This window comes from Limanda limanda, chromosome 14 (assembly GCF_963576545.1).
Source record: "Limanda limanda chromosome 14, fLimLim1.1, whole genome shotgun sequence".
In the NCBI taxonomy this organism is placed as follows: Eukaryota; Metazoa; Chordata; class Actinopteri; order Pleuronectiformes; family Pleuronectidae; genus Limanda; species Limanda limanda.
This window is the reverse complement of record NC_083649.1, coordinates 13270715-13298373: the sequence shown is the minus strand read 5'-3', so window position 1 is coordinate 13298373 and position 27659 is coordinate 13270715.

Genomic DNA, 27659 nt, shown 5'->3' with positions numbered 1-27659 from the left:
TCTACAGGAGTCTGCTTTGGAAGCGAAGGCTTTTTAGGTCGGACTCAGAGAAACGTTCCCACGCAACAGCACGTGAACGCAGCTGTTTCCACAATTTGCCCTAAAATCATTGAATTTATACTCTGATACTCTGAGATTTTGTCGGAACACCCCAGGGGGAGACGAGCTTGATTGGTGCAGGTTATTTGAGAAAATTACAGAATAATTTCACGAGTTATCTTTCTACAGAAATTTAAATCTGCTGCATAAAGTAAAACATCATGTTCAGTCACGGGAACAGTTTTTTGCTCATATCCTGCTTATACCAAGATACTCTAATCTCAACATGGAAATATTTTATTGATTAACGTCTTTTTGGTGATGGATTTGCAAAGTCAATCCCACTTGTATTGTTAAGCAAGCAACAACTTGAGGTGTGTGTGTGTGTGTGTGTATGTGTGTGTGTGTGTGTGTGTGTGTCGTACAGTAGGAAGCATTTAAAACTTCAGAGGCCTAAACTGCCACCTGGACCTCCCGAGCCATTAGCCGCCCTCTGAGGAGAAAGTGCAGGGTTGAGACAGAGGTAGTTGGACTGTATTACACTTTCTACATGTCCATTGACGCACATTTGACATAATGACGTCCAATCAGTCACATCCTCGGGGCTCCATACACAAGCGATTACAGGCCTGCCCGGCTGCAGCGGACGGTAAACGTTCACATCAGCTCAGTAATGACTCGTTAAAACTCCAGACAACCTGTTTACAAATGTACATTATTAAAGGACGTATAGCTGTTTTTAAACTGAGTGCACAACCCTATGCTGCCAGCGTAAAGGTCACATGACAAACATCCCAGTGTTCACGGTCATTTATGATACCATTAATGGAATTAGTTAACTATGATATAATAATCATACTGTTTCTTCACAGCCTTACTGTAAGTAATAGGATCCAACATGAACAACCTTTTCCATGTAAAGTTTTGTGTATTTTGCAAGAGAGATTTCTGTATATAGAGTTTAGGAGGTAGAGTGGGTTGTCCACTAACTGGAAGGTCGATGGTTACATGATAGTGAATTCAAATAGGACCATTTCGAGCTCAGAACCGACAGAATGGGAATATTTTGGGAAAGTGAGGACGCCTTTGCTGTTCCTCACTTTCTGATCCGCTCTGAGTGTGTGGTCCAGTCATTACTCATGTTGTTTGGACACAAACCTGTGTACACATTCACATTATCGGGGGCTTGTTTTCCTTATGGGGACAAAAAAAGCAAATCCACCATAACATGATCATTACATGTTTTAAGGTTAATAAGTTAATGTTAAAGTTGGGATAAGGGTTGGATAAGCCAAGTAGTAAATATGGTTAAGGTAAGTCAATTTTTTCCCTCTAAATTCATGGAGACACGACTCAGTGTGTTTGTGTGTGTGTCATAGTATGTGTAGAACAAAAAAGACGAATGTTGTTTGAATGTAACTTGTAATGTAAAGTGCGTTGAGTGGTCAAAAAGAGTGGAAAAGCAGAAAACAAATTCAGTATATTTACAATTAAAAACCAAATTCACATTATAAACACAACACAGCTGTGATTTTGATTTAGTTTTGGCCGTTGAGTGTCTTTTGTGGGTGAAATTGTAGCTTCCTGCATAAGAATTGTGAGCTTTCATCCATCGCCTTGTTGAATGTGCACATTCAGAATTGTTGCAGGTGTTATCATCGATCACAAGGTCAACACAGAGATGTTTTCACTAAATATCTTAATTGAAGGAGAGTTTTTTAACGAGTGGGTTTAACTTCCTGTAGTTTTGGGAATAACCAAACCACTTGTTTCCTCTTTGAGGCGACAGGAAGAGACAGAGAATCACAGGGAATCAAACCTGCTTGTAAACGTAAACATCTGCGGTTTCTTTTTAAAACCCAGAATAAGCTGCTGTGGTCTGTGTACAGTGAGAGTAGATTGAGGCCCATTCACAAACACCTGACATATTAAACTTTAAGGTATCAAACCTCTCAACGTGCCATTGTCGGTGCCTTGCTCGGGCCTTTGTGGATGATCTGGCAGACGAGACAAACATCCGGCTCCTCTTTGAAAGAATCCTCCTCCTGACTTGTTATTGGTGCGTGTGGTTTCCTCGACGGAAGTGGCTGTCGTTGTTGTTGAAAGTGGGTGTGAGGGCTGCGTTTAAAAAACCTGTGATTTATGAGACCTGTGGGCTCCTCTTTTGTCTTTACAGCTGCAGCTTCCTCACGACTTGGTCTCTCAGACAGCGCACTCCTAAATGCCAACGTCCTTTGTGATGTGTCCTTGAATGTCAAGGACTCGAACCTCCTGACTCAGGAGCTTTGAGATGCACTGGACAAATGTTAACGCCTGCTGCTTCTCATCTTTACATCATTAAATAGTATTTGATGTTTTTAAGAGTTCACCAAACTATTTTGGATGACTAAATATTGCAGTAATCATTAGCTTTCATCAATATGTTGAACACACTATCCACTCTGACCCGTGACATGGTAAACAAATTACCTGTGAAACATAAGTAGGGTTTTGACACAAAAAAGTAAAGAAAGCGAAGAAAGTGCGGTCAATCATGTCTGTGTAGAAGCTGAGAGGGTCATTATATTTTTTATAATTTGTAAAAACAGTATCATTTCATATGATGAACAACATCTTATAAACAACATCATAAGAATGGATATATATGATTTGCTTACACTGGTTTGATTCTGACTTTAACGTTATTCTCGTCTTGATTTCTGGGACTTTGAATGAAAATATCAGCCACCGATGAAAAGTGAAACGCGACCGTCAACAACTCCCGTCCAGCGTGCTTTCACTAAACCCGGGAGAAGCAGGTTAACTCAGTTAGTGGGGTCTTAATTGCTTCCCTGTGGGGAGCTCAGTGTGTCTGAAATGAGTTATCACCACAGCCAGGCAACATAAATCTACTTTGACACAGCCACTCTGCCAGCCAGGAAACAAGTCAGTCTGTGAGTCCAGTAAGTCAGGCCGGCTGACAGCGAAGCAGACAGGCCGGGCGGCCGGGCGGCCAGACGAGCAGGACGACGCCGGCCGCTCACTTAGTGCTGCTGTCAGTCAGATAAAAAACAGCCAGCCTGTTTGTGAGGGAGTCTTAAGGGCAACATTCAGCAGCCTTCGTGCCCGGCACCATTACAGTTGTTTGCACCTCTCTTTACATTATCTGCGAATGTACACTACATATTCATTATCTGAGCGTCTTTGTCACTTCTCTCTAGGAGGATGTCTGGTGTGAACCCTGCAGTGTCAATGTACCCTCGTTGAAAGGAATGAGGAAGCCTGTGTTTTCTCCTGCTTATCCATCAACGTCAAGTTTGTTTGAAAACTCTCACCTTTCTTTCATTTATGTACACAAATGGATGAAAGGTAGGGTTGCACTCTGGAAACAACCCAACAATCATTCACAGGCACATTCACGCCTAGGGACAATTTTAGAGTCTCAAATTAACCTAAACTTTATCAACATATCCTGTTGGAAGCCAGAGTTTCAATAGAGAAAACCCTCACAGACACGTGGAGATAATGCAAACTCCACACAGAAAGAACTTGGCCAAACCGGGATTCAAACTAATGATCTCAGTGTCCTGTAAATCTCAATGATGCATCTATATCAACTGGAGCTGAGGAACAGTGCTAACATTTTGTTGAGAGAAACTAAATGGTACAAACAGTAGTGGAAACTATCACAAGCTTATACTCAACAAATCAAATATAACATTTCCTAACCAGGTGGAAAACCCCTCAGTGCTTTTGAAACACAGAGCAAATGTTTCCAGCCGCCTATCATTGAGAAACCGTTTTCAAATTAACCTGCAGTAAAAGGCTCAGTTGTTGGTAGCAGAGGGTGTGACTGAAGGGCTACAATTAATATAAAAAAAAATCATTTTCCGATTTATCCCATTGGGACTAGCAGAAAATTACCTTGGATAAATCTGTGTGTGTGTATATGTATGTGTGTGTGTGTGTGTGTGTGTGTGTGTGTGTGTGTGTGTGTGTGTGTGTGTGTGTGTGTGTGTGCGCTGAAGCTAAAAGAGCCTCTATAAGTCATCGAGCCAGGGTGCCAGACCTACGAGTCCGTGAATAACTAAACTGTCTCACCGGCTCACTGCTCCGCTGGCTGTCTGGCTGATGGGGCAGTCAGGTGATTACAAGGACGCCATTTGGTTTTACAGCAGAATAATATGGCCACTGTTCGCCCTCTTTCCTTTCTCTCTCGCCCCATGAGGATATGGAGGGGGCCGGCAGGGGAGTGATTAAGATTTTAAGGAGCTGCCTGGCTGGTTCAGGGGTTGGAGGGTAAAGAGAGGGGGATTTATTAGGACCATAAATTAGACCCAGACTTTGTCCCCCTCATCCCTCCATCCTCCACACCCCCATTATTTTAAATCACTGCCTGCCCCATCCCTCTCTTGACACTCATAGATAAATAGATACATAGATAAATAGATAGATAGATAGATGGATAAATGGATAGATGGATATGTCCGACTCATTTGCTCTGGAAACTTTTCCTGCCAGCTCCCAATAAAATGTCCGGAAAATGTCTGAGTGAGCCAATGCAGTGAGTGGATGTGTCAACAATGCTTATAACACAAGATGGACACAAAACTGGAGGAATACAAATATTTTAAGGATGAAAAAGAGGAGCCGTACACAAGAAAGACACAACTTGGAAACACAACGAGATTTGAGAGTTTTTGACGTTAGGGGTCGATGCGCCGTAAAGAAAACCTGCCCTTCATATGTGAGAGGCAAACTCCAGAAAATGTATGGACACGTATCAAATTTACAGCTAGGAAGGTGGATGCATGAATGGTTCTTTACTCCACTCTCTAAGCCACAGCAAGGCTTTCAGGTCGGAGTTCTAAATCATCCTCGCATGTTTGTAGATGTGTCAGCTCCACAGAGATGTGACTGTGCTCCAGCCCGGCCCTCATGACTCCTGACACTTGTGTTTGCTTAAGGACGACGCAGGAGTAAATTCAAAGGTTCTTCCTCAACTGGAGAATCCAGGGTCAAGATTTCAATCAAATCTGCCTCAGACATGATCTGATCATTATTGATGGTTGTGTTGAGTCCTAATAAAACTAGTTTCCAGCACAAAGAAATCTGCCGTTGTTAAAGTCATTGATACAAATTTTTTTTGATAATTCTTTAAACACGTTTGACTGTTCGAAAAGTTAGACTTTAATAGAAAAAAATAACCAAAAAAAGGTGGTTGATTGGTTTGTCTACTAAAAAACCGAACCCATATATTTGATGAAAGTCAAACATTTTTCGTGGTTGGACGGTTTGACCGAAAACACAACTTCAGAGCTTCAGTGCCAACCACCGGAATCTTCTCTCCTCTGTGTTTGGAGGCTATTTGCATCATTAAAGGCCTGGGCCCCGGAGCGCCGTGGGTGTGTGTCAGTCCTTCGATTAAAGGGCGACCATTGAGGAGTGTGTGTTTTGTGGTCTGAACCAGCAGCATGCAGGACGCCACACGGGCCCGAGCTGACGCAGCAGCGCCACAGCGACATGTGAGCGCGTGCGGTTGAGCGGTGGGGGGGGAGAGGTTGAGTTATGTGGACGAGGGCTGGGTGTGGGGGCAATAAAGTGTCAGGTTATGATACATAAACTAAAGCTCAAGTGTTAGCGTACCTGTCATGTTGATGAAGTGAGGACTGTTATGTGGTCTAATATGCATTTATCCTACTGTGTATTAAAAGATGTGGGTATGTTAGATCAAACCCGTTAGAAAATCAGAGGAGTGATACTGATGGGGTAGAAAATACAGCAGACGATTTCACTCCACTTAAAAGATTTTATCAGACTTATTCCTGCACTTCTCTCTCTCTGTTTACATCCACTCTCCATCTTCCCTCCATCTCTCCCCCCCTCTCTCTCCCTCTCCCAGTGAGCGACTCCACTGACATACCAAGGGCTTCTTTCAGCATGTCTCCAGGTCTCTGGCTCTCTTTAAACAGAGGACGTTTTCAAACCGACCCTGACGTTGATGAAATGCCTCCGGTAGAGTGCAGGCGCTGCAGTTGCACACACACTGGTGAGAGTGTTGACGGACACCACGGGTCGATGTGTGTGTCTCTGTGTTCGCGATAGAAGTCGTTTTCTGAGAGTCAGACAACGAACAGAGGCCCATTTGATGTATGAAACTTTGAATCTCCTCAAACCATTTAGAGAAAACTACTTTCCCGTGACGGCCCGCCGCAGTTTGATAATTCGTACAGTGTGAGTAAACAAATTTAGGAAAACATTTTTAAGTATCAATGTTTTTTACATTTTGGCCTAATATGAAGGTTTCACATTTTCGGTCATAATACTATTTTCTAAGGAAATATATTTCAAAACCTTTCTTCAATTGTTTAGTAAAATAAAAAAATTGTACTCTAGATTGCACAACTACCGTCTCTTTACAAGATGTCTTTGTGGCATTAAAGGGATGGTTTAGTGTAGCAGTGAAAACTATCCCTTTAAGACTGGTTGGTTTCTGTGTTGAGTAAAACTTTGATCCTTTTTTGGGGTCAAACTTTAGTGGATTGCTGATTCTCTTCTTTGCTCCTACTTAGCTTTGCACCAAGTTTTCAAGACAAATATCTGGTTCCGCAGCTTCTAAATCTTCCTGTGCAGGTCAGCGGCTTGTTCCTGAATGTGTCTGTCTGCTGTTTGATCCTGAGCAGGTGGTGTAAAGAGGGACTGCGGAGCCGTTTCACTTAAAACAGCTTCCTGCCGCAGCGCTGATAAGATCAGTGAGAGTGAACCAAAGCAGGGAAGTTAGCAGATGTGACATCAAGTTGCTGAAATGCAACGTATCACTGAGGAGAACTGGGGACTGAGGGGAGCCGGAAAAAGAAAGAGGCAAAGTAGGGCTGGAGGATGGATGGATGGAAGAAGAAGAGGAGGTGGTGGTTTACTGCAACAGATCTCATTAAGAGCTCAGGAAGAACACGAGGCACAGGAAGTTTGGCGCTCCGTGTCCTGCTCTGCCCCGCTACATGCCTTTACTACTCTGTTATGGTCTGCACTGTCTCAGTGTGTGTGTGTGTGTGTGTGTGTGTGTGTGTGTGTGTGAGAGAGGAAAACAGCGGCTGGCAGTGAGGAAGGAGAAAGTGTACAGAAATCAACAGAGTAGGTGTGTTTGCCAGGTGGAGAGAGTGGAGAGAATTTGTGTCGTAGAGGCCAACACACTCACACACACTCACCAACACACACAAACACATACACATACAGAATAAGTCTAGAGGAGCAGTTTCCTGGTTGTGGAAGTGAATGTGACTATTACTGAGGTATTACTGTCTCCAGATTGCAGGCCTGTTCCTGCCCCTGCATCCGCCGGCACTCCTCCGTCCACAACTGTGAAATTGGGACCATGTGTTGCTGCTGCTGCTGTACTCCTCCACCTTCTCCATGCCTCTTCTACCTCTTCTACCTCCTCCTCTACCTCCTCCACCCTTTCTCCGCAATTGACTGAAGTTAGGTTTTTCAGCATCTCTGCCTCTACACACCTCTTCTCCACAACACTGTAAAGCCGTTGTAGACCTGAAATTAACTGGTGTGTGTAAGGAATTGTCCAACCATGTCTAATGGCAGAAGTGTTGACACTTGTTCTGAATGGTCATTCACAGGCGGAAGGGGAAAAGCCTCCTCCCGGCTGCACCCCCTTTCAGAAAGTCCAGCAAATCTGTGTCTTTTGTGTCTTTCTAGTCTCGACACATCAACTGTACAAGCTGGGTTAACACCGCATGCTGTAAAAGAAGGTTTCACATTGAAAGCATTCAGGGTGTTAGAAGCTTGTGAGCGGAGTTCAAGCCTGCAGACTTTCTAACCTCTGTACCAGTTGTTATGAAGTGGACAACATTCTCTCATTGTCCATTCGTCTTGTTGATGTGCGTTAACTCATTCGACGTGTTTTAATCTGCTGCTGGGCCAGAATCTGGGACGGTAATGATAACACTCCGAGCAGTCGATTTAACATAAATCCACTGAAAACCTGTTTCAGATAAGAGAGCTGTGCCTGGACAACGTTGAGTAAAAGAACAACTGCTGTTACTGTGCAACTATTTCATCACAGAAAACAAGAGGACAAAAAAGAATCTTATAGTAAATTCTCCATTTTTAGCCAGCTTCTAAAATTATACTACAATAATATTTTTGTTAGATGCATCTATCTATCCACCCATCCATCTATCTATATGTCTCTCTGTATATATTCTGTATATATATGTCTTTGTGTGTTCATTTAAATCTTTTTGTGTTTTTGTATGTATTTTAACTTTTTAGTGTCATTAAAACAAAAATCAATTCAATAACAATTTTCTATTATTAAGCCATCAGCCAATTTAGCTTTTTAATTAGAATTAGGATATAATTATAGCCACTGAAAAACTTGATGAGCCTTAAAATTAGACAAAAATGCCAAACTTAGGCAAGTTCTGCTCATTATAAATTAGTATTTTGGTGTCTTGTTTGAGATGACTTCAAGAATTTATAACTTAATCTTCAGTCATTTTCAATAACTTGGTATTGTATATTTTTAGTTTCTGAGATTGTTTTTGAGCTGATTTTTAACATCAGCCCTGTTGGTTAATCAAATTGTGAAACTACACAAACTAAAACACAGCCTGAACAAAATTTCAGCGATCCGACCGACCACATAATCGCCGATCGTTCACGGTGACAATCAGCTGTCATGTCCTCCCTCTAACTGCATTTTAACTGAAAACCAATCTGGTTTAAATTCACCCTAATTCTAAAATTAGGTTTAAATCAGGCTTAATCTGTCCAGTGCCTGTTTCAGATGATCTGAGAAGCACTTTGCTTGGAGGATGCCTTTCCTCTCCTCCCTCATGAGAGACGGGTAAATGCACTTAAATGCCTTTTAAGAGCTAAAGATTTAATTTTGGACATAAGGCAGAGAAAGGATTAAAGCGATTCAGACTCAGAGGGTGACAGGGAGGAGAGGAGAAGACAGCTGAGGTTCGGATAAAGCGCATATGAAAGAAATTCAAGCGAAGGAGAAAGGCGAGGGGCAGGAATGAGGAGTGTTTGTGTGTGTGTTCAGGGGTTGCTGAGGTGCGGAGGTCACATCTTGCCAGAATGCAGGGGTCAAGTTTATTTTTCCTGCCAGGGGAGGCGCTGACAGGGCGGGAGGAGAAGATGGAGGGATGAATGCAGGGCGAGAAGGAAGAGAGTTAAGAAAACCGTGTCGAGAGTGATGTTGTTTGGAGGATGCTCTCAAGAAAAAACTATGACCTGGATTAACGCGGGCCGAGCGATCAGCCGCTACCAACAAGTACAACACAAATTGATTGTTAATGAAACCCAACAACGTATAATCAAGAAAATAAATAATTTAAGTGAGTAAACTAATTAATGTCTGGTAGTCAGTTTGGTTATATATAAAAGCCACGTAATTCTACTAAAGTGTGCGAGGATATGATTATTTCCTGGAGGAAGAGCATGCAAGTGTAAACAACTAATAGGAAATATTTGGTTGTTTATTTTGGACCTGTGTTGCTTTCAACTGGGCATTTGTTTATCAAGATACTTGAGCAGTGAAGACACACACTCCACACACACTTATCAAGGCTTCTTTAGCCACACACAACCACACACGCGCACACACAAATGTACGCACGCACATACACAAACGGAGGTATCTTATTAGTGTCAGGATGCAGTGAAGAGCCTCCGCACTCACTCCAGGTTCATCCTGAGAGGTCAATGCATAACATCCTACAGGAAGTAAACAAGCACACACACACACACAAATGCACACACCTTTCCCCCTTTTCTCATTTCGTACTCAAATTTCACAGCACAACATCCTGCAGGAAGGTATGCACACGTGTGTGTGTGTGTGTGTGTGTGTGTGTGTGTGTGTGTGTGAGAGACTGTGTTAGTTAAATTTATTGAGCAGTTACTTGTCCAACTCCTGGTTTATTAGAAACTTACGGGAATGATACATCTCGCACACTTAAAATAGTTTCAGGATTCAAGAGGAATGTGGGTAATAAATGGGTGAATGCTGATGGTTTAACACAAACCACAACGTCCTATAGAGATCTAGGACAAATTGATGAAATAATAAAATCCTTAATTATTATTTTCCTCCAAAAATTCTTCTTCTATCTTGTGTTTCTAAATCTATATCACATATAAAGAGAAATTTCACACACATTAATGAAACTGAGAAAAGCGCCAAAAATGTAAGCACACTGTGTTTTCTTGACCTGGGGAACACGTTGCTTTCAGCTGCATCTGTGGAAAAGGCATTTTTAACACGGCAGGGAGATGGAGATTCTCAGGTCCATCAACTTGATTCTTTTGTATTTTATTATCGTTGTCAAACACAACCACAACAGGCCGACATCATGTACCACCAAGTCCTGATTTGAGGTGAACACACAGGTCCAAAAAGGAACCAAAAAAGGAAACAGAACACCTCGGTGTGTGAGGCCTCAGTGAGATGACGACACCAGGCTCACAGACGATGTATTCGGTGTTTGATAAAACGGCTCCCTGTGTGTTTTTGCACAAATTACAAATTACTGACAATAGATGGAGATGAAGAAAGAAAAGATTTAACAAGGCCTGAATATTTACCAATATTAAACTAAAGCCTACAAAAAGGACCAGAGTTTGTCAGTGATAAACCTGCACATCTTCTTAAGGAATAAACTGCAGCTAACGTGACGTAGTTCTTTTGGGATCAACGCTGCTGTGTGTCTAACCCAGTTACCCTGAACCCTAAAAACATATACTATATGGACAAAGGTGTTGGGAAACCTACACATTACACCTTCAACTACATTGCACCCCCCTCCTTTGCAATTATAACGGTTCATCCAGAAGAGCATTTGTGAGGTCAGACACTGATGTTGGACGAGAGAGAGACACAATCTCTCCAGTCTACTTCATCTGAAAGGGGTTTGAATGGGTTGAAATCAGGGCTCTGTGCGGACCAGTCAAGTTCTTACACATCAAACTCACCCAACCAGGATTCTATGGACCTTGCCTTGTGCACTGAGGCAAAGTCATGGAATCAGAAAAAGGCCTTCACCAAACAGTTCCCACAAAGTTGGAAGCATGGAAGTGTCCCAAATGTCTTTGTAAATTAAGATTATTAAGATTTCCCTTCACTGGAACCAAAGTTCAGAGTCCAACCAACCAATGTTGGGACTGAATGAAACACCGGAATCTGAGGATTAAGAGGTGTGTTCCAATACTTTTGTCAATAGTTTGTATATACACAGGTCTGTGTATTTAAAGGGTTACCATGGAGACGTATGTGAGACACCACAACATGAACCTGAGAAATATGTCAAAAATGAGCGAGCGTATTTGAGAGGGGAAAGAGGTCAACTGAAGCAACAGAAGAAACTATTTTATGTCCTTAGTAAAATCATGAAGTGTGACTTCCTAAGTGGATTTTATTTAGAAAACATATCTTCATAAGGGAATTTCAAATATTTGACAAGCTTAAAAACAAAATGAAAAAGACTAATGAAGAGAACATACGTGAAAGAAGCAACAATTTAGTCAAGAAAGAGACAAATGTTCTCCCCTTACTACTTTAACGGTCATTATTGACAAAGGAAAAATAAAATCCAGACTCTAGGACCAGAACGTTTCCTGGATTGATGAAAAAGCCTTTTGGCCACCAAACATCGTCAGTATTAAAATCTGTTCTTAGCTGCTACTTGTGATGACTCAATTTCCACCTGAAAGGAAAGAAGATGAAGGTGCACTGATAAGGATTCATTTGTGTGTGTGTGTGTGTGTGTGGCTGAGGGGTCTGTAACTCAACACAAAACAACAACCCTGAAGCTATTCCTGTAATCTCGTTCGGTTTCCCTCCCTCTGGATAACTCTTTTCTCTTTTTCTTCTCAATCTTTCTTCCCTTGAGGAGCCACATAAAAGAGCAGGGCGCTGTTATCAGTTCTGTGTGTGTGTGTGTGTGTGTGTGTGTGTGTGTGTTGGACATACCACAGTTTATCTCTGTGAGTAGGAGACCTCCTCCTGGTTTGTCTCTCACGCTGCTTGCTGAGATTTATCAATGGGAAATGACAGTGGAACCAAATTAATTTAACCAAACACAGGTCAAACATCTGGAGTCAAAGAAGTTTTAAATCTTATTCCTCTGAAGAATTAGCCAATTGTACTTTTTTGGATGTCATGTCCACGTGTTTCCAACAGTGACCAAAACATCACCAGAGAACCACAAGTTTTGGTGTCCACTGCAAACTCTTCATCGATTAAAGAAGAAATCTATCAAAAGGACAAAGCTGAAACAAATATTTACACCTGCAGAAGGAAATGGCGTTGGGTCAGCATTTGTCTAATATGTGAAGCTGGACTCCACGTCCACATGACACAGATGTTTTTGAGAAGAAACAGCTGCTTATTGAGTTTCTTCACTGTCTGGGGAACAGGAACGATGAGGGATACAATCAGCATTTGTTCTTTCTGGTGGGATGGAAGCTCTCAACATTAAATCTTCAGTCACTTTGTTCAGACTGATCATCAGGCTGAGTGAGAGCCAACGTGTGCGCTGGTAAAATCACAGGTTCACATCAGTCGGGTTTTCTTGCAGTGATTTATTCCTGTTTCTCCTCAGAGGTCTGACAGTGTCTCGCACTTTTCAAACACGTGTCGTGGTTTTGTGTTTCTGCTGCCTAGTGTTGAGCCAAACAACTTATTTTTTTGCATTTCTAAAGAAATCAATATGACATTGAGCACTAGCATTTTGTTCAAGTTGTTTAAATTTGTACTCTAAAACTGCATGAGCTTTCCAAGAGAGTGGCTTTCAAAAACATTCCTGCAGTGATGAAGTCAGGATAATTATATTACTTCTAAACAATCAAGCTCCATGGGCTTTAAAATCTGTACAATATGTGGCACCTTAGCCTCTTGATTCAGACAAGGATAAATCATAGACTTTGTATAAAGATGCATGACTAAGCCAAATCATCTGCATCATCCCCTGGTGGCTGGCCGCAGTATAGGTCGTAATAGGTCGCCTCCTCCATGTTACCGGTTGGGCCAAACTAGAAGGTCAGAGAACAGGTGACTTAAATTTCCTCTAAAGATGGTTTCTGTCATTGTAGTTGTTCTCATCAAACTTTTTAAGTCATTTGATGCTTTATAAACAGAATGAACCATCACCATTAGCAGCTGAGGCTGACTCGTGATTGGTCGAGCACTCATATCGGCAAGACCTTGATCCTGTGGCTCCGTACCTGGATCACTACTGTGCAGATTCAAAATGTCATGAAAAACGCAAGATGTCCGCATCTGTATCCGTGATAATTTAGCTTCATGTTTGTACAGTGGGTTGAAATGGAGGTGAATCGTCCATCTCTAGTTACAGCCTATGAATTAAACTCATGTTGTATCTCCTGCTGTCTTGTTGGATTAGAGGCGTTTGCAATTAACTGAAAGATAAATTCACCAAAGGTCAGAGATCATCAAACATATTTTGCGCCCCTCTCACTAACTGAGGACTAGACATATCGTAAAAAAAAGCAGATTTACTTTAAGGGAGGAAAGTAATTTAGTAGCACAAATGCTTCTTCAAACTCCAGAACTGACTCCCTCCCCCCCCCCGTCTCCTTCCCCTCCCACCATGCCGCCATGCTCCATGATAAAACGGCCCACCTAAAGGGCGTCTTGGCCGGTGATTGGGGGGGACTCTCTTCCTGTGATATGGACGTGAAGGGCCACATCACAGGGACACACATGCCCTCTTTGATAAGTGGTTCTGTTCCAGCAGCTGCAGACGATCAGCGAGCGCACGCAGGGCTGATAACAAGAGGGCACAGAGAGAAACGCAACACGACAATACGTATTACTAATATCAGGTAATACAACAGGCACGATATGTCAACTTTTTTTTTTTTTTAAGTAAAATATGTGTGGGGACGTGAAGATCAATGGACATGCATTGGGAAAGGTTTAGAAAATAACATGTAATTTCAAGTGTTGTATGATGTGACTGTATTCCAAAGGTTTTTGTGTTTAAAATAGTGAAAGTTATTCATTCTTAAAACGTCCAAATCTGAACCTGCTAATATTTCTACCGAACTTTTCGAGCACAAGATGCTTGACAAGTGCTTGATTTGTGCATTTGAACACATGCAGCAACTAACCCTTGATTACTGTCTCTCCATCTTTCTCTCTTTTCGTTTCCTCTTTGTCTTTTTTATCTGTCATCTCTTCACTATCAGCTCCAGTTTCTGTTCTTTGGTCACAAGCGCAAGTCGACAGACGTCCGTCATCAGCGTCCAGGATGTACACGAGTCACACTTCCTACTTTCACTTTGGCGTCACTTCCACTCGTCTGCCCTCCTTCCTCTCAAGCCTCGACTCAGCCCATGTTACCCCTGAGAATTTGCTTTTATTTTGCCCCCTTTGAAAAACAATGGTTTCACTGGCCACTGAAACTATTTGAAAATGTAACATCTTGGAAGATCTCAGATTTCATCTTTTGTGGACTGACTGCCAAAACAGAAAAACACTGTACCAGTTGAATCAGTGCAAATAAAGAAATTGTCTAGATGAAAAAGCTAAAATAAGCTTATTATGGGATTTTCCAAAAATCACTAACTAATATTTCTGATCCCTCGGTTGGAACGAAAAAGTCAGCAAATGCTCCAAAACAACATTTGTTTAAGTTTAAGTAAAAAAGTTTTCTTGAAATATGACTTTAGTCTGACAGGAGAAAATGATGAAGCTGTTTGACGATCAACTCCATGTTGTGATCTCCACGTTCAGATTAGATCAGAAAAAACGTGGAAGAATCACAAGAGCAGCACATGAATCTGTGAGGCCTGTTTTGGAGCCTCAGCTACATGAGTTTGTTTTTCACACTGACAATGGCCATCCATCCAACTCTTGCTGCCTGTTCATTACACAGCAGATTTATTTTGGCAGAGGAGTTATTCAGTGACGTAACTTGTATCCATCAAGAGCAGCCACGAGGTCCGGTGTTGTTTATTGTTGCTGCTTATCATTCTCTATTTCAGGACTGCAGAGAAACACAGATAAATGTAATGAAACTCAGACCGGCCCAGCCAACAGAGAGAACCCAAACGTTTCCACTATTGAGCCAAAGCCATGTTTCCCTGCTAGACAAAAGTGGACTCTCAGGGTTGGGGGTGAGTTGCTGCCCCAAGTGAAGGAGTTCTAGTATTTTGGAGTCTTGTTTATGAGTGAGGAGAAGATGAAGCGTGAGCTGGACATGCAGGTCTGTGCAGCGTCAGCAGTGATGTGGGCGTTGTACCGGACCGTTGTGGTGAAGTGGAAGCTGAGCCGCAAGGCAAAGCTTTTGATTTACTGGTCGACCTGTGGTCACGAGCTCTGGGGAGTGACCAAAAGAACGAAAACAAAAATACAAGTGGTTGACATTAATTTTCTACGTTGGGTGCTCAGCCCTAGAGATATAGGGGTGAGGATTTCAGACAAACCACAGGAGCTTTGAGTAGAACCCTCATCCTGGATGTTGAAAGGGGACTGTTGAGGTGTTTTGGGCCTCTAGTCTTAATGTCTCCTGGGCACCTTCTGCTCCTTCAACCCGGAGGAGACCCCATGGTCGACCCAGAACTCACCGAAGGGACTACATGTCCCATATGTCCAATAGGAACACCTCAGGATCCCCCAAAAAGAGCTGGAAAGAGTGATGGGAGAGAGATATTTGGTCAGCTTCCTTCACGCCCCGAGCCTGGACATGCAGAAGACAATGGATGGATGGATTCTTGGTGGATTTATTCATTAAATGATGAGACGCATCAACTGGTTTCACAAACACCAACCCATCAGAAAACATTAAAATGCATATGACAAACGTAAATACGTATATATGATATAAAGTAATTTCTTCAAAGTTGCACAATTTCTTCAAACTAATTTTGCCTTTGAGTGTGGTCACTCTAAGAAATGATAAATGACCCTTCATAAAAAGTAGTATTATTTAAAAAACGTGGCTGTTTTGAAAATCAAGCAGTACACGTGATGTCACATTAAAGAGTGAGAGTGTGCAAGAGACGTCTCAATCCTCCGGAGGAAAAAGTGAACGACAGGGAGACAGAGAGCAAAGAGAGAGATGCATGTAGGGACAGAGGAAGAGGACGCAGACAAGAATCAGTGGAGCGTATCAAATATCTTCATCCTGTTGGGGGTGAGACAGAGAGAAAGTGGTGAGCGGGAGAGAAAGGCGGAGAAAAGAGATAAACAAGATGGACATAGAAGCGAGTGAACACACACACACACAGAGGGAGAAACTTCTCAAGCCGGGAACAAAAAGCACATTGATGGGACGTGTCAGTCAGCGGAGGTGAATGAACGATGGAGGGTAGAGGTGGAGAGGAGGGGAGGAGAGGGGGAGGAGAGGGCAGGGGACCCCCTGCCATCTTGGCAGCAAGGAGGGAAGCAACAAGAGGAAGCGGGATTCAATCAAACGCTGTCAAGGTCAGTTTGCAGTGAATAGGCCTCTCCACCTGGCTGCTCTTTCACTGAGAGGATGCATGCTGCTGGGGGCCTCACTGCACTGCATGCTGGGAGGGGCCCGGCCACTCGGAAGACAGTCACTGAGACAAAAGTTTACTGTGGTAAAGTTTCTGTTTCTGTTTAGATTCTGTGATTCATGATAACAGATTAATAAAACCAGACGATGTTAATGAAAGTGGCGGCTTATACATGCTCAACAGTAGAGATGTGTACGGAAACAGACGGAACCTTCTCTCCGTATCTGTGCGTCTTCTGAGATTTCAAGGTTAAGGACGAAAAGGACGTAACAGACGAAATGGGCAGTACCACTGCAGATCGTGGGAGGGCAGTGGAGCTATTAGTTCAAGCAAGACGAAAAAATTTCAACAATGGTGGAACTTTAGGCGGAGATTCCTTGTGTGTGTGTGTGTGTGTGGTACAGGTGTTACTCTATGCTCTGAGGACCTACATCCATTTACAGTCACATTATGGGGAGAAAAAGAAAGTCACCTTAATGTAAATCATTAATTTTTTTCAAATGTTTTAAGGTCAAGTTAAGGTTTAGATTTAAGTTTAGGTCAGGGTAAGGTTTAGGAAAGTACAACTATGGTTAGAGCTAGAGTAAGTTCCCAGGAAATTAATGCAAGTCAATATGATATCCTCTGAATTCATGGAGATATGACTGTGTTTGTGTGTGTGTGTGTGTGTGACACGTTAAACACAAGTAGCTCCACTGGGTTTCTCCATGTGTGGTCAGACTGTCACAGACGTATATTCTGCTGGCTACTGTGTATAAATGAGTAAACGTTTGTGGCCATTTCGAAGTGTGTGTTTGTTTGTTCATGAGTGAGTCGATTAAGGTGGTTTCAACCAAACCATGGGGATGAGTTACACGTGTCTGTGTTTAGATACAGTTTCTTTGCTGTCACTCTTCGACTGTACCCTCCCACTTTTCCCTGTGTTATTTCAAGATTGTGTGCCCCAGTGTTGGCATCTCTCACAATTCACCTGTACAGGGCTGGCCATGGTGGGCAGCCAGTCACACAGAAAGTCAGTGAGATTTGAACCTATAGAATCGCTGAACCAACCACTGCACCGTCTCATGTTGAAAATGTTTTTCAGGTTTAGGTTTAGAGGATAATATCCTCAGTCTCTGGTGGGTTAATAAAATGTAAAGTCACTTAAAGAAAATATACAACAGCACAAAAGCATATTTCCATTTGCAAAAGTATAACCGTAATCATGAGATGTCTTATTCCGAGCTCTCCTTGTTATAACAGGCTTTTCAGCAGTCACACTAAATTGCTGTGGTTTATGTGCTTTAGGGCTGAAGTATAAAATCTAAACATGTATCTGTGCGTTGCCCTGGTTATGGCTCAGTGCCAGCCCAAATCGCCTGCTGGCAGCCTGAATGCAGCAGGCACGCCTCCGCCTGAGAGCCATTTCACAGGTAATTAATGGACATAATGACAGCAATTCTGCAGGGAAAAAAAGGGAGAGCGCGTGCGTGCATGGACGTAGTGATCCTCCTCCACACATTAGTCTGGGATACGTTTTGTTCTATTCCGATGTCGTATCGTTCGGTGAATCTGACCAAAATAAAAGTGTTTACAGCTTTTAAATTGTGAAGAATTTAAGAAAACGTCCCTATTTCAACAGCAGTACACAAACCAATTACCCCCACACTCACATTCTGACACAGTGCTCTCACAGATAAAGGTTTAACAACACACACACACACACAGTCTGTCTGAAGGGAGTCCTTTGGCTGCATGTGCGTCACGGCACCACCGCACACGCCTGGAATCACTTACGTTGCCACACATCCATAAACCAACACAGGAAAGACGCATGGCACCAAGAAACTACACGGTTCACCTCTCAGACCAAAGTGCTTCTGTACTGAACTCTGCAGCTCTCTATGTCTCCCCAAGTCTGGATACGTTGCCTGTGGTTTTGAGTTACCTTTGGGTGTGTGACGTGAAGTGTAATTTATGTTTAATGCCACAGTTTGGTCATTTTGTCCAGGGGGAGTCTGACATCTCCGGTCAGAGTGCAGCTGAGTCTTTAAGGTGATATTTAGTGTTCTGTGTATATGTGAACTACAAACCATCAAGTTTTTTGTTTTCAATTCCCCGACACTGAAAATCATACAAGATGAGATTACGGTCAATAACTTAAAAAGTTGAGTCCATGTCGGAAAATGGTACAAATAAGCAAATTTAAGCAGTTTGGAGAATTTTGAATATTCATTGTCATTTTCTAGTATTTGATGATCTTATCTTATCTTCTAGATATAACTCTCACTGAACTGACATCTCTGAGAACTGAAGATAAGCTACAGGCCTCATGTGTGAAGCAGGATAACCTTATCATAGCTCTACCTTCCATGGAAGGACGACTTAAAGAAGGGGCCTTTAGATGGCACATTTATGTCCTTTGTGTAATCTGGTGGTAAAAAAAAAGACAATGTCCAGAAAATTGGGTCTGGACATCTTCCGGAGTTTTTCAGATATGAAGAAACTGGAGTTTTCCAGAACATTCAGGTGAGGCGTGGAGCCTAGGTGGAGCCAGCAGGACATGACATATGAATCCCAACCAAGACTTCTGCTGTCCTTGCAGTTTGTTTGAGGATTTCAGCACCAGCCCTTTTCGCCTATAACTCTCAAATGTCGTTGTTTTTTCCATGATGACATCTTCATCTGAATCTTCTAAGTGAATGGCTCATTTTTCTCATATATTTGTGTTGTTCCAGTTTTGTGTCAAATGTAAGAGACGTCATTAACACACTTAGTGGTATTCTCACATGGGCTCACTCAGACACTTTACCTCAGGGCTGGCAGAAAAAATGTCCAGAGCAACTGACTCAGACATTAGCGTTCTCACATTCATCGTCCAGAGTGTGGTGCATGTGTGAAAGCAGGAGAGAGTCATCAGTACTTTTTATCAGCTTATTCTATCTGAGAACAAACTGTGTCATCTCAGTTCTTTGAAAATGTAATGAAATGGTGTCTCAGCTGAAAGTTGAATGTTTCTAAGCAAAGACCAAATTTCCCATAAATCCCATTGATTCCTGCTCTGCAGCAAATCACTATGTTTTAAGACAAGAGCAATGTGTGTGAGAAGTGAACAAACAGAGAGCTCCTCTGTCGTTGTCCCACAGGACCAATCAGCTGCACTGCAGCTGTGACTCTGCACACACCGATGACAGCATGTCACTCACACACAGACACTCACTTAAACAGACCAACATACGCACAGACTACAATATGCTTCCATGGGTGGAATCGTGCACATGTGTAAACATGTGCATTCTGACCCCTGACCTCTGTGACCTGAGGGACTCCCAGGAGAGTTCAGCTGCACAGATCTGACCACATGGTTCTGTTTCAGCTACACTCGAAAACAACCACACATCACTTCTATTCATCAGTATCAGAGCTGCATCACAACCAGTTTGTGATAGTTCAGGTAATTTACTCTTAACATCCGGTTTATCATGTTCCATATAGTCTGTGCTGAGGTGGTGTGACTGCAGCTGTACTGTGTCACTTCTGAAATGCTCGATCAGAGCAAGGGCACAACAGTTTGAACATGGTGAAATCTAAAGGAAATAAGGTCTTTGCAGGTTGGGACATGCTTTAAGTTTCCATTCAGCATTCAAACAGTTGCTGTTTGAATGTTAAACTTCCATAAGACCAATTAACTCTATACAAAATCTAAGCAATTAGTCTGGCAGCTCTTCACTTGAAAATCTACAAAAGACTGATTGCCTCACAAAAAGTCAGCAGGTGTCAACTTTACATCATGAGTGTGGACAGTCAGAGAAGAATGATCTGTTTGCTCGGGGGGATTTTAACTTGGAGCACCTCTGGGTGACAGGTGTGAACTGGGTGTCACCTGCAAGAGGCAGATCAGGAGAGGGGGGTGCAGGTAGGTCATTCAGGGTGAGTGGAGGTTAGATAAATAAAGGTCAAGGGAGGAAACTTTGCCTCTGGATTTCACATTTTCAACATACCAAGAGAAAACTGACTTTAGAAATGACTACAAACATGAAATAATACTATACTAGATATAATACTTCTATTCAGAACAGAGTCTTTCATCAAACTGTGGCTTACAACAGACCCGTATTGATATTAAATCACCTTAGAGCACATTATCCTAATATAACACAGAATTTACTCATGTTTTCTAGGTTGTGATGCTGTTCTATTGAAGTTTGGTATTAATTCAGTATTGCATGAAACTGTTTCTGTTTGGCAACAGTTTGCATGTTCAGACAGTTCTCAGACTTTGAGGAATGGTAACGTCCAGGATGCAGTCAGGTCAGCAAGAACAGTACCTGAAGAAATATATTCTGCAATATGAAATCCATAAAATGCTATTTGTGTTTGTCTGAAAGATATTTTTGGATATGTCACACTATAATTTACTTGTTTGCAGGTTTTGACTCCTCATCAGTATTACCAAATGTATAAGAAATGGCAAGTATTAAGTCTGCAGATAGGCAGCAGAATTGATCCTCTCTCTATAAGTGGGCTGAAGGGAAGTGCCCATCCAACCCCTGATCCTCTCCACTTGTCCCAAAAGCAGAAAGCAGATACTGTAAGTCTTCGCAGATAAAGAGCTGGAAACCACTAACATTCCTCATCTGACGTTACCTGAGAGAAAGTGAAGTCCGGTGCGGTGAAGTGAGGACGTCTGTGACCAGCTGAAGTCAGTGAGCTGCTGCATGGAATCGTCTCCATTACACGCAGACGATTACACGCAATGACACATGTAATTACACAACATTCCTGCCTCCAAGGCCTGAGTGGACCCAGCTACACCTGCAATTGTTAGAGTTTAGGCCGATCCTTTCATTGACCCCAGCGTGTGTGTGTATGTGTGTGTGTGTGTGTGCGTGTGTGTGTGTGTGTGTGTGTGTGTGTGTGTGTGTGTGTGTGTGTGTGTGTGTGTGTGTGTGTGTGTGTGTGTGTGTGAGTGTGTGTGTGTGTCGGATACGGAGGAGCTGCAGAGTCCAGTGTTTGTCTGAGAGCAGCTTTAGTGGCAGACAGGTACACCAGCCAATAATTTAATTCAGCCTCAAATAAAATGATTGATTAATGGCGGTCTGGACAGGAAGAGGATTTAATTTTCAGAAACAACTAAACCACTAACTCCCACAAACAACTGGCTATTGTCTGCAATGGGAATAGGAACACTTGGCATTCACTTCCAGATCAGATGACTCTGCATTAGACGCAGGTTTTTATTGGCAGAATTGGAAACATGACACTCGTTTGAACATGCTAAGTTCATCCCCTTTATTTTTGCAGGTAAGAAAATGCAATGTTATGACATTGACCTTCCGGCTGTTGGTTCTTAAATAGCCATGAAGGTTTATGTACTTATTGTTAAGGTGAGAGAGCGCCTCATTTTCCTTTGTGTTTGTGACGGGAATCATGTCTCAGCAAAAAAAAATCTTAAAGGCAAACTCTTTTTTGTGGGCTTACTCGTCTAGTTTTGGACGGGAGTTGTGATGCTGACAAGCAGAAAAGTTAAGAGATCTGACAAACAACACGTGTAAATAAAGTTTTATTTGTGCATCCTTATCAAACCAAAGCCTGAGATCATTTCCAGTGTTTTCAATCAAATCCAGTATTGTGTTCTTTCCACACCCCTTACTCCGCTTCAGACCATTACCCCCCCGCCGCCTGCAGATCCCAGCAGCTAACTAGCCTCTCGGCCATAAAGCGGCGACAAAATAGCAGCTCCTAATTGTTGAGTTTAACGCCTGGTGATTACAGGGGCTCATAAACCTCCCCTTCTGACAGAGAAACCCACCTCCCCACCTCCCCACCTCCCGTCTCTCCTTCAAGGCCACACAGGGCGCCAGTGCCAATCAGCAAGTCTCTTTTTCTAGCACCATTTATTCATTTTACGGCCAAGAGAGGGAGGAGAAGTCTACACTCATTTAGCTAAAGGAGACCAATAAACGCTGAGAGATTTTGATTAATTGACCCTTTACAACAATGAGGAGGAGGCAGCCTGGGTAAACTCTGCTGACTGGATGAGCCGGGTTGACTTTGAGCTTGTGTGTTGCTTACACCAGAAACAATGTATAGAAAAGTGTAGTAATATCATATTCAGAGGCATTCTTTTAATTAAGTGGTGCCAGAACGCACCAAACGACAAAGATTATGGGTTAAACTTGAAAGAAAACGGTCCAGACACATGAAAGCTGAGGAGTTGGTGAAGGTGGCATTGTTTCCCACATACACTGCATATGAAGATGGACGCCATGACATTTTCCTCAAAGTGAAAATACAAACGAAAAGTCAAAAATGCAAGTCAAATAATTATTTCCAAACTTGGTTTCTGTGATTTTAGGGAGTTCTTATCACAATGAGGTTTGTTCAAGAGTTCAATTTTCCACTAAATTACAAGAACATTGTGAAATGTCATGAGACGGACTCTCGTTTGGTCGACCACATTTATTTGCTGGAACTTGATACCGTGGCTCCATCGCCCAATTTACTTCTTTGGCACAATTTGGTATAATTTTTGGTTGGTAGGAGAAAAACGTCAAACATCAGTCAATGGTTTCTCAAAAGAAGAAAAAATACCTATGTTTCACTGTTGTTTGTTGCAATGGCTAGCATCTTTAAAATAAGATTAAAAAGCGTGGAGCAGGACAACCACAAACATCTGCTTCGTATTTATCTTGATGTAAAACTTTTGTGGGACAATTATATTCATGCTTCGATTATTTTTATAATCAGTGGCTGGTCTCATTTACAACTCTTCATGGTTTTCTCCACAATAAAGTTGGTATTAATGTCAGAAAAAGATACTCCATGTCTGTATAACTATTCTTAATGGTGTATTTAATAATCGCTGAGATATAAACATGCTAACATACATGTCTGCCTCTTCATTAAGTGCATCTTCTTTTGAGTTAAATTGCATGATTTGGGATTTCAACTTAAGCATATTTAATTATTACAATTACAAAGAGCGTGCAGTGTAAGATGAGTGGACAAAATGTCAACCAGACAAAGACACGAGGAACAGCTCAGAGTTTTATTTGTGTTTCAAAGAGAGTTTCAAATTAAACCTCCTCCTACGCAAAGTAAAACAATCTGCCTGAAATTAAAAATAAAGGAAATTAAATAAGTTTAAACAGTATTGATGTCCTATGATTTGACTATATTCAACCACACACATTTGTACTTTTTATGAGGACTCTCATGAACACAATACCACAAACGATGTGTTGTGCGATCATGCCAAAAGGCAAAAGTGTTTATAAATGATCCGAATGGCCACAATCAATGGTTGGATGAAAAACCAGTCGTCATAGGCGATTTCGATGTCTGCACCCAATTTGCGGACATGTTTTTTAGATTCTGTTTTTCACACATGAAGAACGCAGCAGGAGATTGTATGACTTTGATGCATTCAGAACAACAGGAAAATTCCACTGCGCTAATCATTTGTTTTTGTTTACAGGATATTGATATCGGTGTTGGCCCTTTTCCCCAGAAGCTCTTATATCTCATTTTCTTTTCCAAGTTGGAATTTTCTCTGCATATTGCACTTCTTTTTCGTTGAGATAATCACATTCGTACATACATTTTTTTGTTTCGATTTTACCAGAGGCCTGTGGGAAAAGTTCTAGAACATGTCTGGAGCAACTGACTTGTATTTGCGTCCTCACATACAGTTGAGTGCCCGTTCGAAAGCAGCTGTAGAGAAGGTTGACTTCTCCTTAGTCAGTGAGTCGCTGGGATAGACAGCGTGAGTCAAACACCAGAACTTTAAACATGCAGTGTGTGTCTGTATATTTGTGCATCGGAGTACATCTCCTGTGTAATTGTATTCTACTTTTACCCAGAAGCCTTCTTAGACTCTCGGGGAGGTGACCTTAAAAACAGGCTGCACAGATGGGAAAGTTTTTTGGTAATTTGACATTAGGAAAACAGAGCATCACAAGCTGCCATTTAAATGAAAAAGTAAAGATTGATGCAGCAGATTGTGGAGCCAGGTTTCCCCTCTAATTTGGCGGTGGGTGATGTTTTCATTCCTACTGGTTCCACGTCTGCCCTCACTTTATTTTCCAGTTTACATTCTCATGCAGGTCGGAGTACAAAGGAGCGTTTTCTGGATGAGAATCACCACGTGTTTCATAGTTTTAGAGAAAAAAAAATGTTTTGCAGCAAGTGGCAGGTTTCTGCCTAATGGATCTTGAGGAAAATACTTGTGTTGAGGTTGTATAGCCTCTTTGTCAGTGGGGTCCTCGAGCCCGGGCTGAAGATGCCTTCTCATTAAGTCGGGGTGGCTGGGCCTTATTGTTGTGCTAATCAGGCACAGATGTGGACACCCCGACTCCGGAAAATCATCCAAGCAGTTTTGACAGCAGACGCCTCTCTGGAGGGAGGGGGGGGTTTGGAATCCTGGGGGGACCATTATAATTGTTTTTGACAGGGATCCAATCCAAATATGTACATGCGTGAAAATGAATCAAGCTTGAACTGTCAACCTCCGAACTGAGATATTTATGACAGTGGAGGGGAGGGAAGAGATGGGGTTCTTTTGTCAGGGATGGGAAAGAGGAGTGGCAGATTTTTGGATGGGGGGGTTGATTCTCCCCTCTTTAACAGCTAAGTAGTGTGAGTGTGATAATAGATTATTATTATTATTATTATTATAACCATGAATATTCACTCCTTTTAGCTCCGTTTGGTTCTCCACCCTTTTTGTCTCCTGAGGGAAATATCAGCTTCTTTATCTGCTAAATGCTCCACTGTCTTCACCAGCTAATCTCCACCAGCGTCTGTCTGCTGACTGGTGCCGAGCGGTAAGTGCACATTCAGTTGTATGCAGCTTTTTCTTTTTACGTGCTGCAGCTGAAAGCGAGTGGTCAGAGCGCAAACAGGAGATCTGCCGTTTTCAGACAGTTGCATATCCAGACTAGAAATCAGCATGGCGAGTGCAAACCTCCGACAAAGCTAACACTCCATCTCACCATGTCAAAGATAGGGAAAGAAATCCCTCGATCCAGAACACTCCAAAATGGAAAAGGTTATTTATTGAGTCATGCTCCACCCCTTCACCCAATTTTATAGTAATAGGCTCATGATTTTATTAGGAATCCTCACGACATGTCGTAAGATAACATACGTTTTTGACGGATGAAATGAATTCAGTGCACCTTCGATGATGTGCGCTTACTTTATGGCAATAAAACCACTCCTGGCTACACACTCAGTCGTTCTGCTTTGTTTTCTCACAATGACCTCGCTCAGATACTCATCAGGTGTTGACATTTTTTCCCTCAGGAACAAAACTATTAACCTCATGGGTGTGGTAGAGGTGAAGTCAGGGCATTGCAGGAGTCATTGGAATTCATCTCCTGGGGAACATGAATGTCTTTACCAAATTTCACAGCAATCCATCCAATATCTGTTAAGAAACCACCAGTCTATAGCTGCTTCCTTTTAGTGAACCAGAACCTTCTGGTGAACCTGTGAACTTGGTTCCTCGTGACCTGCTGGAGGCCCTGATGGCCTCTCAGGTGGGGATCTACCTCTGAGTGTGTGTATCTGTTTTTAAATAATTAGAGATACGTGGTTGTGATAGTGAGGCATGGACACACACACAGGCCGTTAGTGTGTGGCCTAATGATAGGGCCTTTGTGTATACATGTGTGCGCATAAGCCTGGTGGTTAGCAGGCGCTTTGTGCCTTTATAAACCGGGTGATTCGGCGTCTCTGATCTGTGTTCCCTGCAACAACACACCTGCTGACAACAGCAACACAGCATGAGCCGAGAAGAAACACACACACACATAGACTAGACTTGTATAGTCTATACTACACAGTATGTTATCCAAACCATAGTCAAATTAAAGCTGAGACTTTGGGGTGTTCTTGGATGGTTGTGATTAACTTTTCTTTCCATGACAATGTGTGGTATGTTTTTTCAGTACAGCATTGCCGATGACCATATGTGACTTTATTTAAATAAAAAACTTTATTTTTACACTGACGCCTTGAATCGGTCATGTGAGTTGAAAACACTGATGTGATCTGTGACTTCTGACGGTTAATATTGCACCCGTTGTTTCGTTTAAACCTTAATGTGTCAAAGAATAAATGTGTAACTGCCCAAATAATCACAGGAAACAATGCACATATGTGTGTGGAGGTCAGGGGGCTGGGAGAGCAGCTTCACCTGTACAGAGGATCCCTCAGTGCAGGTGAGGGCTGATTAATCCTCAGGTTTAAAAGGCAGTTGATGAGCTGCCTCAGGGAGACACTAAGAGAGACAGACACACAGGAGAGAGAGACGCAGACGCAGACGCTGGGGCATGTGGAATAAAGACAGAGACGAGAGGCGCACGAGCGACACTCATGAGAGACGTTAGAGCTGAGCTGCAAAGCTAACACACCAGCAGAAACTGCTTTCCTCTTTGTGTTGAGTTTTAACTTTATGTTTGCACCTGGTCTCTGAATAAAGAAAGTTAAAGCTTTAAAACCTGAAAGGTTTGTCTCTGGCTGCTGTGGTGAAACCCCCGTGGTCTAGTCTGCTGCCACAGAGAGTTACTGTATTATCTTAACGATGTTATCTTAATTGTTAACTGTTCACTTTTCCACTGCCATATTAGCATTGTATTAATTCACTGTTAACTTGATCAACTTCTATCTTTTCTGGCCCAAGTTTATCACATTATCAAACCAAATCCACTTAACGTCATCATCCACAAATTCCTCTCAATTTCACATATTTCTCAATCCACTCTCCAATTTAAGCACAAACTGAAGCCCTTTCCTACATATGTTCCCTGAAGTCTAGAAAATCTGTATCTACATAAACTAAACAAGAAGCGACCACTTGCATTCCAGCCTGACCAGCTTTAATTAACCCTTTGTGTATCTGGTGATGAGGCCTCGGTTCATGTCAGGGAGTGAATGCAGTGATGCCACAGAGACTGTAGGATTAAGAACATGAAGGGAGGGGAGTCACTCTTCTGAGATTAACACCTCAGTTTGCTTTTCCCACATGGCCTCCCAATCCCTCTGGAATGCTGCATCACTGTCCCTTCAAACTAACGTCTTTCTTTACAACCAGGCCTCATTAGAATACGAGTCTGGACCAGAGGAGG